At 47.4% G+C, this 21,595-nt stretch overlaps 1 pseudogene across 1 annotated transcript in view; it reads right to left on the bottom strand.

Annotated features, from left to right (window-relative positions):
- Positions 1-11,150: 11,150 nt before the first annotated feature.
- The window catches only part of LOC308354313 (transmembrane protein 132B-like), a 30,105-nt pseudogene continuing 19,660 nt past the window's right edge, over positions 11,151-21,595 (bottom strand). Inside the window, exons 3-6 of the transcript in view lie at positions 16,768-16,880; positions 15,484-15,741; positions 13,184-13,389; positions 11,151-12,287 (exon numbers count right to left, since the gene is read on the bottom strand). The product of the transcript in view is annotated as a transmembrane protein 132B-like (transcript). The remainder of the gene's footprint in view (positions 12,288-13,183; positions 13,390-15,483; positions 15,742-16,767; positions 16,881-21,595) is intronic.

Raw genomic sequence — 21,595 nt, 5'->3', positions numbered from 1 at the left:
CTTGCCAAAATGACCAGAGAGGAAGTCTGGTGGGGGGAGCCTGAGATAACTTCTATACTGATATTTTTCATTAATTACAGAGACACCTGACTTTGTCCTGCCCTTTTTTTTTTTTAAGATTTTATTTATTTGACAGACAGAGATCAGAAGTAGGCAGAGAGGCAGGCAGAGAGGAAGGCAGGCTCCCTGCTGAGCAGAGAGCCCGATGCGGGGCTCGATCCCAGGACCCTGAGAGCATGACCTGAGCTGAAGGCAGAGGCTTAACCCACTGAGCCACCCAGGTGCCCCTGTCCTGCTTTTAAATATGGTCGTAATAACATGTGATGTTAGGAGCTCTGGCAGCCATTTTGGGGCATGAGGCGACAAAGGAGCCAATAGACTAAAGAAACTGGAGTGGAAGGATGGGGAAGTCCTGGGCATCTGAAGACATCTGAGAGCTTCTGCACCAACCAGCTTTAGACCTCCTGTTCTGTGAAATAATAAATCCTTTGTAAATCCTTCTACTTGAGTGTTAGTTGTTGGGCAAAGAATCAAAGTTGCGTTGGATGATTCCCAATGAACCTGAGATTTTGATGGTGAAATTCTAGAAATACGTAGGTGAATCTATTTTACATAGATGAAGAGCATATTCTGAGCTCCCATGTTGCTTTTCCAGAAGTCATTAAGAAAAAGAAGAAGAGGAAGAAAAAAAGAAGAAGAAGAAGAAGAAGAAGAAGAGGACATGAACAGGACAGTGCATTTCTTATTGCTTTATCATGAAATTGACCTTAGCACCACTACCCTCTCCTTACCGGCACCGATGTCAAACACTTTGTCCATGCACATATTAAGATTTGACTTACTTCATGATGTAAACTCGGCAAAGTATACAGACCCCTTCCATGCCTCTGTTCAGCGTTTCAGAGTCCTGAGGTGACTGTGTGAGGCAGACAGTTTTAATAAAGAGAGATCGCTAAGTGCAGTCAAAGCCACAGGGATGTAGAACTGAATTATGGGGTCAAAGAATCTGCCTTATTTTCTATTTCCAGTGGAAAACACTACCCAATACCACAGTCTTCCCGAACTTCTCATAAGAAAAATATAAAAAGTACATTTCTTTTTGTCAGCTTGATAAGTGACCCTGTAAAAATCCCCTAACTCCCTTCGCAGACAAATATGAAAATTATTTTCCAGTTCAGATATGTTTATTCTTCCTTTAAAAAAAATATCCTATCTCCCCTAAATAGTTTCTATGATTTTACTGGGTCTATAAAAAGTAATGATTTTATTAAACTGTAAGACCACGGCAGATGGAGAAACTATAATTTAGAGAGATTAAATGAGCTGAATTTTATATGCCTGTAGCATTTAAGGCATTGAAAAATAACAAAATAATTAGAAAACGATGCATTGTGGACACCAGGCTATTTCTCAGCTGAACGGCTAATAATCACTCCTCACAAGGCTCCAGATGTGCGTGTTTCCTCTAAAAATGGGGAGTTAAAAATAACATTTCTAATTCCTCCCCCAGATGATGATCAGCTGTCCCACGCTGCCAAGCACTCCGCGAGGGGGAACGTTGTCGGGTGTCTTGAAGCAGCTCGACAATAAATAAATAAGCATGTTCATCACATTATTCAAATGCAGTCTTAATTACTTGCTCCGAACTTTTCCAAGCGGGCTCCTGGGTGTTCAGTCTTCCAGCTCACGACATCATGCTAAATGGACGGCCACTGCAAGTGCCGCTGGTTGAATATTTACTAGAGCTGGGTCTTCGCTGCATTCCACGTCTTGGGGTCTGCGAGCCCAGCCCAGCTCCCAACTCACCTGCAAACCCAGCGCCTCTCCTCGAGCCTCCATCTCTGTGGGGTGAGAAGCATGATGAGCGTTCACACTTCTAGTGCCCAAGGGACTAACTTACAGTTTGCTTTCCACGTGTGGTGATGACCACAGCCTTACTCCGGCCACAGCTCTGGAAGGACGCAGGGAAAGATGGCCAGTGGTCCCCTGCACTCTGTGTCAGAGCGGAGCGGGCCCCACGGACTGTGTCACAGTCCCAGGGGTAGGGATGAGCTCATGACTCGGGGTTTGGGGAATGAGCCATGGGAAGCGAGGGAGTGTGGAATCTTAGTTCTGGTTCTTCTGCCAGAGCCCTTGGCTGCTGGGCCATTTCTAACTGCTCGGGTTCCCATCTGGAGAACAAAATACTGATATGCTGACCTAACTGTTTCCACAGCTTTTAAAGAATCGAAGGGACCATGGGAGAGCGTCTCGCAAGATAACCTGCAGGTTGAAGTCAACGTCTGCCTGTGACCAGGTCCTCTTCCTTGTGGCTTCGGCGGCCTCGGGACCGGAGAGACAGAGGCCAAACCTTGCACGGCACTCGGACACCCTGGGGTCACAATGGATGAGAGAAGAGAACACCGTAATGATGTCCTAACTGGGACATTGTCCACAGCACGGTATCTATTCTGAGCCCGGCCATCCTCTGATGCCACGTTTTACCGACAAGCATGCGCACTTCTCGTGACAGGGGACCTCCACCCAAATCTGTATCTCCCACAGTCTCGTTCAAATTTCTGCAGAGAAGACAAGGTCCCCCCGACCCTCCGTGAATTCGCTCTTCCGTTCAGGTTTACATAATAAACCACTGTGTACCGAAGAATTAACTTTGTCCGCAGTGAGGTCTGTCCTTTACCTCGGCTCCTGGCGCGGGGGGCGGGGGACCCCCTAAATCTTTCCCATTTCCTCTGGGATGACCGTGTCTTTATAGTGCATCTGGGCCCCTTAGATCACACCTGCTAGTTTATGCTAATCAGATGAAGGGGCGGGGCGGGCGGGGCCAGGCCAGAAGGACCAACCAGCTGCTGAGAGGTTGGGGGATGTGAGCCCGGTGACGTCGGCCCCGCCTCCAGCGAAGGCCAGGCTGGAAGTCGAGTTCAAGCACACAGGCCTGGTTCAGCGGTTCCTACCTGTGCATTGACGCCCCCACACAGGCCCTGATGCAAAGCGCAGGTGAACCTCCTTGTGGGCGATGCTCAGCTTGAGTCGTCCCACGTCGCAGCTGGGAGGCGTGCGCTGTCCCGGACTCCGCAGGGAGAGGTCGGCAGGAGATCCATGTCCGGACCCCTCCCCCACGCGCCCTAAGCGCCCAGAACCAATCCACTGCGCTGAGACCGGGGCTGAGCACTGAGCTGGCGTGCGCGTCAGTGTGTGGGATTTAAACAGCGATCACAGACGGAAGCAATGCTGTCACCATGAACGTACCATTTGTCCCTTTTCTGCCAACAGCATGGATCATCTATGAAATATTAAGTGTCTTTCCCTGGATTTGATCGTTTCTGCTTTAACTGGTTCTCCACTCCCATCGCGGTCCCTGCTGCGTCTTGGCGGCGCGCCTACCTCGCAGGTGGCAAGGCTCCCCCCACCCCCGCCCCCCATCACCCATTGGGAGTGGTGGATCTTTAATTTGCTTTTGGAATTCCAGAAGTGGTCTGCGGTATACCTCCGGGAGTCCGAGACAAGGCTCTCCGTGGAGGATGAGTATTTTGAGGGGTGTGGAGAACCAGAGAGAAACCAGCACAGGCCATACAGTGGTGGTCCCGTGTCCTGTGCCACGAAGGAGCACCTGAGTCCTTCCACAGGCAAACCCTGGCTTCTCTCAGCGCGTGTTTGGCCGCCGTGGTTTTGCCCAGCCCAGCGTCTGGGGGGCAGCTGTAGGGGGGCAGGACCAGCTCCATTGCACAGATGTACACATAAAAATCTTCAAAATGGAAGAAAGAACTAAATGGTCGGGTAGTGGAGGTGTGTGGACACAGCCACCAGCTCTGGTCCACCCAGACCCCCCCACACTGTTTTCAGTTGGGACACGCCTGCCCCGGTGTCAAGGAGCCCTGGAACCCAGAGTCACAAGGACATTCTAAAATGGGACTGAAAGGGGAAAGAAAAACCCTCTGTCAGGAGGCAGGAGAGGCACGGGTAAAGTTCATTTCATGAGCAGCACCCACACCTGCCATTTCGGTACATTCATTCATTGGCCGGACTTCCTCATAAAAGGAATGGGTTGTTCCATTCCAGTCTTGCCATATAATACCGGGATTGCGAGAGACGCCCATTTTTATGTGATTTCGGGCCAAAGAAATAAAGGGAGCGGTGGCAAGTCAGGAGTGACCTAAGCCATCCTGAACACATAAAACACGTTTAAATGGGTAGAACAGCGAAAGCCTCACACAGAGCCTGGATTTCAAAGTCACACCCACCTCATTATAAAACGCAGCTTATCCCAAGAAACAAAAAGGGGGTTTCCACTCCTAGCCTCTGCTGTCTCTAGAGAGACAATCTGCAGCCTAAAATAAAATACACACATTTCATCTAAACAAATGGCCCAGACTGACCATTAAAACCAGAGTCATTTCCGTGCTTCTCCTAAAATACAGACACCGACTGGTTTTATCCACCGATAACATTCCGTCCTCCTTAAATTGAGAACGTTTATTTTCTCGGTGGAGTTTAAAGCCCATGGATGATTATTTCCCACCTCCTGTTCTCCAGCGAAGGAAGGGTTTATATTAAACTCTTCCCTGTGCTTTCTTCTGTATTGTAAGGTTTCTAAAAACAAACAACACCCCTACCACCATAGTGCACGTTAATTATACAGGTTCAGCAAGAAATCTTCAGTAGGTACTAAGAACATTAATACCGAAAAAAAAAAAACAACCCTCAAATGCAGTATTTGGAGTTTGCACAGAAACTTCTAAACAAAGTGCTTGTTCCTTTTTGAGTCTCATTGCCAACGTTCTTCCATTCTGGAAAGCAATTATGCTAACCATCCTCCGTGCACACTGAGGTCCGGGAGAAACTCTCCGCGGCCGGTGGCTCGGCTCTCCTGCTTTCCATTAGAAAAATGGAAAGCGGATGAAGCTATTAGTGAAAGATAATTTTTGATGGCTCTGAAATAATGCTAAGGGAAGAATGGAGTTGGGAATTTGGGAGTGTTCTGATTCATATTGTGCCAGCTCTGTTGAGGGGGGCAGGCACGAGGCTTCACAGACTCTTCCTCAAAGACCTTCCCCTGCCTGTGCCCATTTACCCATGGGCTCCTGTGTGGTGTGGAGGAAGAGCGGGCTTGGCTGAGGGGACTTATTAAGACCTAACCAGTGATACAAGTCCTGGGTTCCCAGGGAGATCTCTCTTTTCATCCTGAAAGCAAAGTGTGGCATGTGCCAAAATGGCCAGGGTGACACGGTCAGTTTCAAAAAGGGCACATATGGCTGAGAGACCTTGGCAAGGGCACCCACCGTCTTTTCAGCTGGGATGGCTGGACCAGTCTTCAAAGATCTGACCAGAATCCCCAGCTCTCTCGCATTCTTCTTATGCCTCTAAGTGCTCTGTCTTTCTGGCAGCATCGGCTTCCTGGGATCTTGGACTCATGCCCTGCCCCTGTCACAAACACAGACACACACAGAGACACGTACGTGTACACGCTAAGATGCATACAAACACAGCCACACACATAGCACACATGAGCAACCACACGCACATAGTCACACACGTGAACAACTACAAGCACACATGCAAACACGTGCACAAACACCCCCAAAACATACTCACCACACAGTACACAAACTATGCACACGTGCGTGCGAATACACATACATGAACACACACGTATGTGCATGCATCCGAGCCGTTCACAAATACGGTTCAAAGGGGGAACCGAGAGAACCATCTCACTAACCCCAAACAGCCTCTGCATCTGGGGTTTAACTTGGTTTGGTCCAAGAGGAATGTGGAAAGTAGCCGCCCCTCTTCCTGTCCTTAGCACACTGGGTCATCTAGCTACTGAAAACTTCTCTCTGGGTGGCTGCAGGAATGAATAAAATGCTGTGCTTTTCTTTTTTTTTTTTTTTTAAGATTTTATTAATTTGAGAGTGAAAGAGAGTGAGAGCAGAAGCAGGGGAGCAGCAGAGGGAGAGGGAGAAGCAGACCCCCCACGGAGCGGGAAGCCCGATGTGGGGCTCGATCCCAGGAACCCGGAATCATGACCTGAGCCAAAGGCAGACATTTCACAGACTGAGCCACCCAGGAGCCCCGAATAAAATACTTCTTAAAGGTGAAATTTCCTAGTGTTTTTAAGACTTTTAAGTTCACGCTTACCATTTCTGATTTGCAAAGAAAACCACCAATTGTTTAGATGGGAACACCGTCACATCCTAGGGGTGTTTGTTTTTGCCTCAATGCCAACTACTGGATGACCAGAAGTGTAGGACCAGTTTACTGACCTCAGACAACCTGCATCCATCCGATGTAGTCAGTCCTGGTTGCCGAAGCCCTGAAGGGGGGGAACTGGGTGGGCGGACAGCCCTGCAGGGAACCTGGAGGACGCCATGGAACCTGGTCCGGACATCCGCAGAGGCAGCAAACCCAGCTACTTCCCTCCATGCAGTCTGAGCCTGACCAGCAACGTCTTCTACTGAGCCCTGACTTCATCCCAGAGCACAACTCCAAAGTCAATAGGGGAGAGTCACTCCTTTCCCCATCCTTTTCAACTGGCATTCTTCGTAGACTATGGACAGATGCCTGCTCTTAGTCAGGTAGTGCTTGGACAGGGGGACGGCCGTAGTTCAGAATGCACTCGTGCCGTGTTTACAGGGACAGAGAAGTGGGTTGAGGCTTTTGAGTGGAGAAAAAACCAGTTTCACTACCATCTTGAGATGCAGTGCAGTGTCCCTCTGTCCCCGTTGTTGGATGGGCTCGCCCCCTGACGGCCCCACCTGCGCTCCCACCCCCACAACCTGCTGGTGAAAGGGAGTGAAACCAGCATTCCGCTCAAAACACACAGAGAGCAGACTTCCACATTACCTAACGTCACAGTAAAACTCAGCCACCGAAGTGGCAGTGAAGCCGATAACGCATCATCCCGCTCGCCTCAATGCTGGTTCCCAGGTGTTCTGGAGAGACATAAGGATGGTTTCAGTCTGGATTAAGCTGGTCTGTTTGCAAAATGAAAGTGAGGCAGTCAATCTCTCTCCATACACATGGTGTTTCGGAAGGGGGCTGCTGGGTGCTGTTTACCCCCAGGGAAAATGTCAAGTGTGTTCTGTTTTTAATCTCTCCCACACTTAGTCTGTGGATTTCAACTCCACTGTCTCCTCCCCATAGTCTGGTCTCCAAAACAGCGTCCCCATCCAGACCAAGGGGGACAGACCTCTTGCATGCAGTGTTCTAGGTGGTACTCTCTCTGTACCTTCTACACCTTCAAGAATGCCCAACACTGGGCTGCTCTCAAAATAAATTAACCAGAATTAACCCAAACCACACCATCCTAGAGTACTGGAAGGCATATAATCTATACCACGCTTTGTATGGAACTGTTTCTTCAGACCCACAGTTCAAGTATCTCAACCACTAAAAGCTTGCTCAATTTAGGCAAACGGCATAGGACCCCAGGGAGGCGCATTCCAGAAGTCATCATTCATGTCCATTTTCCACGCTGGGTTATGCTTCTCGGGATGCAATGTCTGTTATGCGGGTGGGAAACAAGAATGAAGATAGCCCATGGCTTCTAATTAGCAAGAAACTTTCGGAGCCGATACAATGCCAGGGAAATTGTATTAACTTGATGAGCGTCGATGCCAAAGTTCAGGAAAATTTAGAGTCCCTGTGGTTTCAAACCAAAATGTTTATGCTTTTGCTTCTTAGCAAATATGACACCCCCCACAGACATAAGAGAGAGGGGGGCAGTTCAAAAAGGGGGATCCCAGCCCCTGTCCAATTTTTGGCTTTATGGTGACTGGGTTTTAGCAGAAGCAGCAGATGTGCCGCCCGGGAGGGACTGTGTCTCACTGAGCGTCTGCACATCATCTCTCTCCACAAAGTCCTTTTCAGGGGTGGCTCCGTTCCCAGTTCTGACCGCCAGCGCGGTCACATGTCCACATTCTGAGTCTGCCCTGCCCCGAGCCAAGCCCGCTGTTCAGGCTGCTTGCAGGAGGATCCCTCCCCGTGAGCTGACATCCGCTGGCTCTCCACCCACCATGCAAACCCCACTGCTCCCCAACCCAACAAAGTTGCCTTTCCAGGGGACATGCCTGGCTGACTGTGCATGACTCATCCAGTAACTTGAGTGTAGACGCTTCTATTTCAGAAGCGAATTCCCGTTAGGCTGGAGCCAAATGTCAAGGATCCAAATGGAGATAAGATAACTTTGAGAAGGCGCAGACTTCATTTGAATAATGATGTTAGGATTAGCATATACTTCTCTCCACACGCACCATGGGGCCACCTCCTTTGCAGAAAACCCAGCAAAAGACACACAATTACCCCAAGGCTAACAAAGAAGCTCTTCCAACAAGTGTAAGTCTTTTAAAATAATCTTTGTTGTTATTGCGACTGGTTATTTCTGACCATTTTATGTTGTTATTGTGACTGGTTATTTCTGACCATTTTATTTTTTTTCTTTATATATGCGTATGTTTTCTACATAGTTTACAATAGACACCGATGTCCTTGACAATCCTGAAAACAATGCCTTAGAGGCACAATGCCCACAGTGTGGTGTCTTTTAATTTTACATCAAATGACTCTGGGCTCCTGGCTTCATTCTCCAGTTAAGTTTTTGAGAAAAACCAAGCTTTGCCAGCCTCAGTTCTCAACCCCAGTAATAACATGTAGAAGACTCAGAACTCCAGCTCCTGGGGACAGGCTCAGTGATGTGTCCCTGTTTATAAACACTCAGGCATGCTACAGACAAGGCATACAGGAAGATCACAGTGGGAACTGGTGTAGACGGCCCCTCCCAGGGAGGATGGTACAGAGACGCGGTGCTCTACTGGGAATACCCGAGTCATTGCCCTTTGGGGTCACAGAGTCACCTGAGATCCCTCTGCAGCAACTTTCCACTCCTGCTCCTTCGGACCCAGACCCCGTTTCTTAGAGTTGGTCTTTAGATATGCAAGTCTACCCTTGCTGGCCTGTGAGCTCGCTGTGAGCACAGCCAGGATACAAGACTCTACCGAGGGAAGCAAATGGGACAAGACACCGTCCTTGCGCTGGATAAGAGAGTAAAGGCGGGAGGGTTAAGATAAGAGGGTTGCATCTGAAAGGCAGTGTCAGAATAATAGCGGCATTTCTGAAGCAGTCATTTTCTGCTGGGTGCTGGCCTAAACTCCTTCTTTCATATTAAAATTTGTATGACAAAATAATTTGAAACCATAGAATAATAATGAGGTGCCAACGTAAGGGCCACAGGAATTTAAGATGCTAGCTTTGTCATTTTAGGTTACGATCTGCCTCTTTTAAAGAAATAAAAAAACTACAGATTCAGCTGAAAAGTAAAAAAATTTTTAAAAATCTGAATTCCGGTCTTCCACCCTTGGACCACTGCTACCATTCACGTCTCTTGTATGGAAGCACACAGAATCAAGTACGTTGTTGTTGCTATTATTTTGAACAGATTGTCATCTGTTACATCAACGAAGAATAAGAAAAATTAGAATTTTTATTATACCTTCCAAAGAGTTTGTTTCTTGGAGATAAATGGCTTAGCCAAGACTAAGAAGGGCTATTCTAGCCCCAAATCCAAATAAGCAGCTATTTCATCTTAAATAAAAATCGTACTTCATCTTCCTCCCTTAAGTTCTTTTACTTCAGACCATTTCCTCTGGTTCCTCCAATACCATCTTATAAGTTATACAAGAATCATGCAATATGAGATTTCTTTCTTCTTTGCCACTGATCCAGAGCCGCCATGTTTTTCCCAACAATAGCTTGATCTTGGAATAGCTGTTTGCTTTTGTGATGTGTGTGTGTGTGCCCATGGTGTGTGTGTGTGTGTGTGTGTGCCCTCGCCACTTATTCACATCCCTCCTCTGGACATCCTGTGAGTGTTTTGTCTCTACCACAAAAGCAATTTTGAATATCTTCCTGGTCATCAAATGGATGGACGTCTACGTACAGTTAGAGTGGACTATCATTCTGTTTATCTCTTTTTACCCTTACTCACACAAATGGCAAGCTTCATCTGCAACCGTTTCCTTGGCAACTCTTTTTCTGTACACATAAATACTATTTTTAGAGTTCAGATTGGGTGCAAAAAATTGATGCTCATATACAGTGCTTTCATAAATATAGCCCAAAGTAGTTCGAGAGATTGGAACCCCCAAGAAATGAGCCCCATCAGTCCCCCATGAAGTTACCACGGTCAGAGGAAACAAAATAAACATGTTGGTAATGTCAACATTTCCCTAGAATTCATGTGAAAAAGAAAACTTCATGTACAACTTATTTGTTAAATAGCACTCCTTTATTGACACTCTTATATTCAGTAAAACCTCTTGTCCAATTCAGATACAAGACATTTCAACAAGGAAAACCAGGACAGATAAAGTAGGGTATGCATTAACATACTGCCCCAAACGGTAATGTGACGGCAGGTGGAGAAAACCGACATCCAGCATGGACACTCAGTAAATGGCAAGACAGAACCTAGGCTACAAAACTGGTACAACAATCAACAGATCTTGAAGACAGGTCTAGTTGTTTTTTTCCTTGATAATGTTTACAAAAGAATTCCGGAAGCCAGAGAAACTAGTTTCCATACACATGCAGGGCATGGAGTAGGGGGAGGGGAATGAGGAGCTGAAGGCACAGAATTTAATGAGACATTCCCTGTTACTGTTGTGCAGTGCATGCCCCTGGCACCCAGCTGCACCTTTGCATACATGCATCGAGAGCAGTACTCACTGCAAATAAGGGTTACATTCAGTTATCTTTTGCATATGTCTACTCTCAGGCTGTGCACAAATGATGCCCACTGTGCTTTATGAAGACCCAAGAATAGAAATATCAACTCCCAAATTCTTTCCAACTCTCAGTGGCCATTTTCCCTGAGACAACGGGTAACATCCATGAGTTCTAGGTTCCTTACATATCACTGAGCTGGTCCCAGAAATCAGGTAAAAATGTTGTCCCAGGAGGTTCCCAATATCTCCTTGTAATTGACCTAGAGGCAAATCACATCCTGGCTTACACCTGGCTGCTATTGTTCTCCGGGACTCTGACACCTGCTCAGAAACGAAGCTTTGTTAAATCACCCCCTATTGCTGAACAAACTCGCTGCTCCACCGTTCCAAAAACAGAAGGCATAGAGGTGAATACAAACGTAAGAAAGGAGCTCACATGGGGTCCTGCAGCCTCTCCATGTAGTCTCTGAGGTCCTGGGGGCCCCCCAGCCCCGTGTCCTGACACACCCACTTGATGTTGTCCTCACTGTCAAACAGGATCGAGTTGGTGTACGGGCCGCCGTCCTCCGGGAGGATGGTGGTGTAGGACGTAAACTTGACTCGCTTCCGCTTTGGGCCCGATGGATTCAGAGGCTCACTTTTCAGGTCCTTCTCATAGACATAGTCAGAGGGCCTGAGCAGTTGGCTGTGGAAAGTCTTCTGGGAACCGCCGTTGAGAAGGAAGTTCCTCTCCTCGAACTGCAGCCCCCTGTCTATCATGGTTGTGCACTCCTCTGATGGGAGGGTGATGTCTACGGGGTTCTCCAGAAGTTCCACCTCATTCCCAAGCCAGACCCAGTCACGGGAATGGGGGATGTTGCCTTGCTCTCCTGCGGTGAATCTTTTGTGTCTGTATTTCCAAGCAAATGCCACACAGTTGATCAAGAAGACCAGAATGGCCAGGCAGAAGACACAGAGAAGAGTACATGCCGATCTCCAAGTCAGTCAACCCCCTTGAGGTCACTGTCAGGTCACTGGGATTATTGGGTTCAGGTAATTTCCCTTGAGTGGGGAAGCTTGTGAAGGTGTCTGTGCTGCCACTCTTGAGTGACTTCTTATCCTTTCCCTCCTGGGGAGCTCATGGGGTTGTGCTTTTGTTGCTACGTTCCTCATGGCCAACAGAGGCGCCATATTGGAACCAACCACTCCTGACCTGCTCTCTCCTGGTTCCCTTCACGCTCTATGGAATTACTGAGGTGGTCTTTGTATTCCTGGCTGATGCCCTCAATGTTGTTGGTGCCTCCTTGGTGCTCATCAATATTTGGTTGAAATCTGACCTTGACATTTCCTTTATCCACAGCAAGAACACTCTTCCTCTTGGTCTTCTGACAGGGCTCACTAATCATCATTTCTAGTTTAATCAAGGGCCCTTGCCCCTCACCCTGTGTGACCACCACCGGCCATCTGGACTGAAGGTTTGCCTGGACAGACACCACCATTTCATCCAATGATGACACAGTAACTGAAAAATCCTTGGGACCATAAATGTCTAAGGGAGTCACCGAACCATCACTGACCAAAATCCAACAACTAAGAAAAATGAAATTAAAACCTTATGATACAAGTTATTTCCTTCAAATTTATGAACACATACACAAATTTATAAACCACACATGTGGTTTATTATGAGATATGTCTCCAATACCCAGGTGGAGAACAGTAAATGTGTTTTAAAATCTGGATCAGTTGTTATCATACATTTAACTGGCATAAATAATGGGTTGTAACTGCACTGGTGTGAGGAGCAAATTTGTTTACCGTAGTCCTGTGTATATTAACTTAGTGTATGTCATATAACGGAATTCGACTTTGAATTTTCCGAAGAGTTTGAAAGATCACAGGATGCTTCTGAATCGATTTCAGGTGCAGCTAATCATGCTACTGTTCAAGATAAATATCACTCCAGGCATCCTTTATTAGAAAGACATGCTCATTTGAAGTATCTGAGAAAAGATGTATTATGGGGACCGGCATGCTTGAAGGACCCAATGACCTTGGTATAATTCAATGGATTTGCTACAAGTTTAGAGATGGAGCCGAGGTTTAACGTTGTCCATAATTAATATAAAACAACAGATGTGTGGTGCCTATTAACCATACTTCTTTAAATAATAGAAATAGAATTTGCAAGTACCAATTATTACCTATTTTGGAAAGGAGAAGACATGTGATCCTTCAGTCATGGTCTACCAAGAGCCCCCCCATCACAGATAACCCACTGCAGAGTGGTATTGGGACACATTGTTAGTGTGTGAAATATCTAAGAGGACAATCTCTCCCAAAGTACTGAGCACTTTTCTCAGACACAGACAGACTGGAGAGAAAACAGAGTTTCAAGGGTCTCCTGTCCTAGCTATGAGTGTTCTACTGATCTCCGCAGATGTGAGAGGGAGGGAGGTGATCTCAAATGACCGGGGACTCAAGTATTCTGGAATCCCATCTGCTGCGGGATCTGGAGAACGTCCTGGGCCAACACCGCCGAGACGATAGGTCTCTTGTCCGCTCTGTGAGGCTGCAGGGCAAGGAACAAGCTGGCCACCAGCTGCACGCCCAGGTCTGTGATGGTGACGCGGTCATCCAGCACGATCACCATCTTCTCGGCCAGGATGGAGTCAGACAGCGGCGAGAACACCTTCGAAGGAAGCGAGAAAGCTCCAGGGTCCGCCGCACACATCAGTAATGAGAAAAACAGGAAAGAAAAAAGGTTAAATGCCTACCAAAAGGAGTGGGGCTCTGTAAGCAGGTCATTTGTTTGCCACCCTCCTTGAAACCCCAAAGTGTGCTCTCAGTGCTAAATGAAAGTCTTCAGAAAGTAGGAACTAGCTCAGATCCAAAAAAAAAAAAAAAAAAAAAAAAATGCAGGAACCTACCTTTCCCTTTACCCAGCTGCAGTGACAGATGCAGGGGAAGTCAACTGCCACATTAGCAGGAAACATTCCTCCCAGGGACAAGCTATTGCTGAAGTGTCAGAAAAACCCTTTTATTTGGGGGAACTGCTACCTTTTTACCCCCCAAGAAACACTGTCCTCTAAAATCCAAGATTATTAGAAACCTTGCTCTTTGAAATCCCGCCGTCAAGCAGAATGAACTTCCCTCTCTTGCCTTGAGGACCTAAGTCACTTTGACACAGAGAAGCAGATCTGATTTCTAACTCCCATGCAGGATTTCAGGTAACGCAACATTCCCCATGTACGTGAGTTATGTGTCTCACTAGCAAGCAGGACCCTGGGTCCACAGCACGGTCCAGACCGATGCCGGCAGCTCAGCTGCCCACAGTGTGCTTCATACTAGTCTTACCTGTCCTCAGCCCTTGCTGGCTTCCCATCAGACCCTATCTCTTTTGTACAATACAATTTCCCACATTTCCTCCGCATGGGGTCTCTCTAGGAGCAGTAAGTCAACAAACCCGACTTTCGTCATACAATAGATTTGCACCCGATGATCTTAGGACAGATGATCTGGGACCAGGACAACTGGCTGAAATACAGATGGTTTAGAAGAGTATTTTTAATGTTTAATCACACACCCTCCATTAAAAAACAAGGAACGATAGGGGCACCTGGGTGGCTCAGTGGGTTAAAGCCTCTGCCTTAGGCTCAGGTCATGATCTCCGGGTCCTAGAATCGAGCCCCGCATTGGGCTCTCTGCTCAGCAGGGAGCCTGCTCCCCCCCCCCGCCCCGCCTACTTATGATCTCTCTCTCTGTCAAATAAATAAAATCTTTTAAAAAAGGAACTATAAATAGACCCACCTAATATATTTTGCTTCCTTTGATTTATACAATATTAGTCATTTGTTTTCTTCAAAGAGCTTGATTTAATTTAGTGGTAATTCCCCCCAAATTAAAGAATATTATCTCCCCGTTGGTGCTGGCCCATTAGAGCACAGAAAATGTAATATTTTCCTCAAAACTAGTAGTTATATTTTGACAACCCTTTTTACTAAAAATATTTAGAGAAATGGTGTCTTGCCTTCCTCCCCTGCTTAATTTTTGCTCTTTGTGTAGATGTTTATAACGTAATAATTGTAGATCCTTTTGGCATCATTGAGTTTGCTGGGGAAAATCCAGCACAAAAAGGAATCTTAATGGCTTTTTAAAGTCATTTCGGCTCATAAAACATCAATTTGCAACCAGAGGGATTCAGACCTGGACTAATGTCGTACCAATAGAGCAGCTTGCGCAAAAATCACATTTGGGTGAGCCCTAAATTGGGATGTGACAAGGAATATTTAAACACTTTGTAAAGATAATCTGTTCTATAATCTCTTCACAGCCCTCCTGTTAAAATTAACTAAGAAATATTTTCAATCATCCTCTAAGAAAAGAGAAAGCATGACATTGGGGAACTCTGTGCGCGTAAATAGCTACGACGAACAGAACGTGGCCAGACGTTGGCCAGACATCGCCGAGTGCCCCAGGGTTGAGAGCTACTAATACCAAGGACATAAGGTTGCTTTTGTTGTGTGTCTTGACGTAGCATCCCCTGGGGAAAGGGTGCGAATCCGGTCTCAAGAGTGTCTCTAATTTGCAGAAGCTTCTCTGTGGTTAGACATGCATTTCTGAATGTGCGGTCTACAGGCTGATGAATTCTGTGTATTGCGTTCATGCCTCCCTCCCATGTACAGACACCCACTTGCATAGAACTGACTCACACTAACGTATCTGGACACAAGCAAAGAGTGGGCTGAGAATTTGGGGAAAGCATCAAGCAGTGCATGAAACCGGCAGCGTCGATGGTCATTCCCGGCTCCCGGACCACCAGGGTCCTGCCGCCCTGGAGCTGCGCGGTCCTGGGCTCCTCCACCTTCAAGAACTCGGCCACGAGGTCGGTGATGTCCAGCTGCCAGTCGGGGCCCAGCATGGAGCTCAGCTGACTCAGGTCGGGCGCCTCGGCCACGACCTGGGTGAGGACGTGCACCGTGGCGTGCTGGTACTGCAGGGATCACCCCTTGCCCCTCTTCTCCTCGCCCTCCCCTTGGTGGGCCTGGGGCACAAACCAGAATGAGCCTACTTCTCATCAGGGTGTTTTATCCTCGGTTTTCCAGCAACCATGGGGCTGTGGTCATGAAATGACAGGACCCGGCTCCTCGCCTGGTCGAACGTGTGTGCCTTAGGTGCACGGACGACATCTTCAGCCATCGGGTGTGTGGGGTGTTTCCTCGGTACCAGATCTGTGGCTTCCCGCCCAGAATTCAGGAATCAAAGACGTTTTCTCTTGCCTTCAACGTGTTTTCCCTCAAGGGGCAGATGTAGGCAGCCGGAGGACGAGGAGGGAGGTTTGCTGCACGGTGGAATTGCCCTGGGATGATCCCATGGTCCCCTTTTGGTTCACAGCAATGTAGTCAGAGTGTCTAAGGGTTGGAGCCAGGAATCCACATATTTCAAAGAGCCCTGGTGATTCCAAGGGGCAGCAGTTTGGGAACCAGTAGTTTGAGCTCAAGAATGCATGCAAACTAGCCTCACAGCCCCCTCCACCCTCAGTCAGACAAGGGACGGGAGTGCTCTGATCCTTATTCTCCTCCCCTGGGTAATCGGGGCTGCCCACCTCTGCTGTGGTTGTCGCAAGGAGGGGAAGGGCACGGGCTCTGTTGGTTGGCCTGAAGTTGGCACCTGACACACATAAGCGATAGAACTTGAGAGTGACTGTGTTATCAACATGGCGAGGACAGGTGCTAGGGGAGATCTCAGCAGAGTTCAGCTCGGGAAGGCAGGGAGCTAGGATGGTTCCTGCACCTGTGTGGTTGAAAGGGGCTTGTTAGGAATAACACAACACCCATCCCACCTTTATGACTCCCCACTGAGGACAACTGTTACAACAAAAGATGCTCGAAATTGCTCCTCCCGCTTAGAAAACCCTGAGGGTTTGGGGAGCCGTGAGCCAGGAACCACAGACAAAGACCCACATGCATATTTCTTATAATGCACGGTATCACAGGCGGTGTCCAGCGTGGCACCGGCTCTTGGGGGAACATCAGCGGCCACCATTGCTGCTGTCACTTTGCACATTTACCTGGTTTCCAGCCACAGGGCTACGTCGAGCTGCCCCCGGGTCCCCCGGAGTGCCCAGCAACCTTCCGTCCCGGAGCAGGACCCCCTTCTTTTCCAGCACTGAAATCCGCCCAGCTGCGGTGAGGGACAAGAACAGAGCGGCCATTAGCAGCCCACACTGTCTTGTCAAATAATCGCAGCCGCTTAAGTGGCTGTTAGACTTCATAGGACATAAACGCTTTCCTCTCTAATCCACTTTCTGTTTACACACAGGGTAGGCACTACATCCCCTCATTTCAGCTTTTCTTCTGCCTCAAAAAAAAAAAATCAGATCTGCAGCCCCAGGCACTTATTGGCTCTCTCATTAAGCCCCCATGCTGGGGAATTCATTGCCTCCGAAATGCTTGGCTCCTTGAGCTGATAGCTATTTCTAAAGTCAAGGCAAAAACAACCACAAAAATCACTTATTGATGATGATATTTGGGGATGTTTCCTCTTCTTCTTTCTCCCTCCAGGGTGTTTATACCGGGTGTCTCTTTATAGACTTCACCACACCTGTTACGGAAGAGCTATTATCAAAGCAAATTGATGTTGCTGCTTTTGTGCTTTGTGACACTGTTAGCAACCAAGGAGCGGCAAGCACGCTGCTCGAACGGGGGCCACCGTGTTTCCCGATCAAATGTTTGGATAAAGGGAACAGAGGCCAACAGCTGGTAAGGGGAGCAGCGGGGATAGGGAGCTTGGAATCTGGCTCACTCACTCCCAACCGTGAGTCCCCTGGCTCTTCAGCCCCAGGGAAGCCAAGGCTCCCAGTCTGTCGGCAGATGTCAGAAACCTGACTTTTTTTAAAGATTTTTTATTTATTTATTTGACAGACAGAGAGCACAGTAAGCAAAGAGAGAGAGGAGGAAGCAGGCTCCCCGCTGAGCAGAGAGCCTGATGTGGGGCTCGATCCCAGGACCCTGGGATCATGACCTGAGCCGAAGGCAGAGGCTTTAACCCACTGAGCCACCCAGGCACCCCGAAACCTGACTTTTTAAAAAATAAAAATAATTATAATTATTATTATTGTGGTAAGAAAACTTAACATGAGATCTACCGCTCTAAATTTTTAAGTGTAATATATAATATATATATTTTCCAGACTAGATGAAACATATTTAAGGAAAAGATTCGGTCATAAGTGCAAGGTGTGGGGGAATTTTGGCTTCAAGGTCACCCCCACGGGGGGTTCTGACTGGGCAGGTCCTGACTGTCTCCAGGATGTGATGTGACTGTAACCAACTCCCTCCACCCCATCTGCCCCTGGTTTCCTCAGGCAGACCCTCAGACCACCTGCTAAGATCAGTGCAGCGGACAGGGAGGGCTCACTGCAGGTCCCAAGCTCCTCCCCAGCCCCAGGGCAGGCGCAGGATGGGTAGGGAGAGAGAATGGGGCCACCCGGGTTCAGTCCAGGGTCTGAGAAGGGATTCCAGGTTGATTTCCAAGTATTCCACTGGTGATAGTCTGAAAGGCAAAAGCAAACCAAACAGAAAACAAACAAACAAAAAACTTCCTTATCCTGAAAAATAGCAAGTGGTGGGTCATCGTTTCTCTGAAGAAGTCCCGCCCCTCCCAGTTTCAGCAGGAGTGACAAGTTGGCCCTCAGGAAGCTGGTGTTTCAGAAGACGCTCAGCCTCCAGGAAGCGGATTTCTTCCCACGGTCAAGGGCACACCCACTTCCCAGCCTGAGCCTCCTGCACCAGCAGGAGACACCCGCCCCCCACAGCCTCAGGTGCAGGGGCCTGCAGAAACCCAGGCGCCCTGTAGGTGCGAGGGCAGACGCATCCCCCACGGGCCAGGATCCTGGACTGCTCTCCATGGCGTCCCAGCCGTGTTTCTCCACCTGTCCCTCCCTGGCCCCCCGCAGCGACAGATCTTTCCATGCGTGTTCCTACGTGTAGCGTGTGATCCCCCCTGAGGTTCCCTGCCCTTCCCTGCACATCTTTCTAATCCCATTCACTGCTTTCCTTTGACGTCTCCAGGCTCTGGGTTTCCAGTATCGTTCTTCATTACAAGACACTGGCTTCTTGGAGGTGAGGATGATTCTAGGACTGTGGCGGGTTGTTCATCTGCCCCCCTTACCTTCCGTTTCAGCCGGTGATCCTTCTTCTGACTTGTCCTCGTAAGGTCAGTAGTAGCCTAACTGCTAGGTCTGTGCCATTCATTGCCTCACGTGAATATTTACCACCTCACATTGTCACATGAAGAGGGGTTGTATTGGTTATGTACTCTGTGTCCATGTAGCCTATATGTATAGTAATTATATTCATAAATATAAAATGTAACCTATAATGATATATAGTAACATACTATATATAGTATATATGTATAGTATGACATATACTTTGTAGGTTGTAATGAATTATTGTGGACTTCATGCATGTTTTATATTTATATAACATGTAAGTGTTATATTCATAGGCATTACATGCATGATAAATTCATTATGTGTATTTATGTTCTATAGCATAGGTATAATTCTAGGCATGCTTTATGGGTTATTGTGTATTTCATGTATATTTTATTTTATAGAACATAAATGTTTTACTGCACATGCATTATCCATATTTATGTTACAGAGAGTCCTTGGATTATAGAACAGGAATATGAAGGGCTATCATCATTCCCAAATGCCTAAGAAGAAGCCAGGACCGGGCAGCACGATTAACGAGCCCAGAGTTATGGAGCCATAAGCGGTAGAGCTGGGACTCACCCCTGCACGCCCCCTCTGGCATCTGTGCCTTGCAACATCGCAAGGTTACTTAGAAGAAAAGCAGGAGTTTCATCTGATGCACCACTCCCACCCCGCCTTGAGTTTGCCACCGTATCCGTCTGTCTGTTTCAATCGCGGGGACCCGGCCACGCACTGCTTTCAACCTGACAGATGTGAAGCTCCCTATCAAGGAAGAAAAGCGATAGAATCAGATGGTCTGTTTCTCACACATGCACGAAAATTGCATGCACCTATATGAAGATAGGCAAGTGCTATAAAAAAAGATAACGGTCCTTTTTCATGCAAACCTAAAGGATATTTAATATTCTTTACATAGTTTTGCAAAAATACTGCTTAGTCTCTGCCGCTTAAGGCGCCCTTAGATCGATTTTTGGTTTTGCCTTGTATTCAAATGACCGCTGAAATCGGCAGCTCTAAGAATTGTCACTGTGCGGGGAACGGCGGGGTAAGGTTCTCAGAACTTAACACGCACTGTATCCGTTTAATCCTCATGGTGCTTGTATAAGGTAAATTGGTATTCTTCTTCTTCTTTTGTAATGCACCAAGTGAAGCTCCGAGAGGCCATTTCCTCCGGGGTACAGAACTACCAAGAGACAGAGTCAGGATTTGAGCTCATGCCACCTGGAGGCAAAACCTGGTTCTTATGGAGTTTGGGTGACTTCCTCAGCACAAATACACAGGACAGAAGACACACCCTTCTCTCTCAGGCAGCGTGTGTAGCTGGGACATGGAAGAATGAGCAGCCAGGGAGAAATTCATGACCCATCTCTGTGGTCCTGCAGCTAAACTCCCCAGGGGACGGGCTGGGATCCCCAGCTCAGTGCAGTGACTTGAATCAAGGGAACCTGTGCCCACTAGGCTCTCCCCTGCCTGCTTGTGTCCCCAGGTCGCCAGGTCAGACACTCTCCTAAGCACTTAATGTACGGAGTCGGCAATAATTAGTAAGCTAATCAGGGTTCTGTATGGGCAAATAAAATTTCAAAATAAGAAGAAATTGATTTATTGGAAGAACACATATGAAATGGATTAGATTTGCTTGGCTCTATAAAATGGCAGAATTTCGTTCTGTCTTCACAGTTTCGTAGCAAATTGCTCTGATGTACATCACACTCTGGTTTAATATTGATTCCATAATACAATTATTTTCTTTCTCCCCTACTCTTTTTGGTGAGGTTTTCTGAGTGGGTGTGAAGAGACTGTTTTTAATTATATTTCCCTAAAGCTCCCATGGGGGCTTGGAAGATGAACATATTCACTGGCTGTTTTCACCTCGGACTGACAAGAAGGGTCCACTGTTCACCTTAATTTTGGACACACACATCTTCATGAAAGACTCCTGAGACCTCTCTCAGTCTGCCTCCATTAGATGGCATAGAACATCTCTGCATTCTATTTAATGGGCTCTCACCATGAGAAACCCAAGACAAGTTAGTCTTTTTCCTCTAGGGGAAAAATCTCTGCCCCTAAATACTTCGGATAATGTTTTGCTATTTCTAGATAAGTATCTTCCAAAACTTACTCCTTATAGAAACTTCAGAGCATCCCAGGCCAAGACTACAGCTCAGTACAAAGCCTTAGCATACGCTTATCTGCAGAATGTTTTCATGTTCGCATCTCATCTCTTGACTTAGGGGATTTCAAAAGCACCACCGACGCTTGTTAGCTTAGGAAAAGATCCAAGCCCTTCGTTTTCATCAAACGGTGCCCCAGAAGGGATTAGGAGCTGTTGATCGGGTGAAAGCCCAGCATATGGCCCTGCCCAGCCTCCCGTGCCCGCTCCGACCGCACTCCTGGAGCCTGCTGGAGAGAGACGCCGGTAATTAGCCACCATTGGCACAGATGTTGAAGCCAAAGCTTAGATGTTCGATGTTTGCTTATAAATTAGTGGCACATATGCACACAAAAGCACATAAGGTATTTTGGCAGGATAAACAGGTTTTCAAGGGGGAAAATCAGAGAAAGTTCTGCAGGATTTTTTCAATTTCTATTAAAGCTACTTAGGAAATTTCTTCTGGAACAAAATAAGCACTTGGGAAATCGGAGAGTCACACAGTGTTTATGTACAGCATGAGGT

This window comes from Martes martes, assembly GCF_963455335.1.
Source record: "Martes martes genome assembly, chromosome: 13".
Lineage (NCBI taxonomy): Eukaryota > Metazoa > Chordata > Mammalia > Carnivora > Mustelidae > Martes > Martes martes.
The sequence above is the reverse complement of the archived record's forward strand: the minus strand, read 5'-3'. Positions and strand labels throughout refer to the sequence as shown.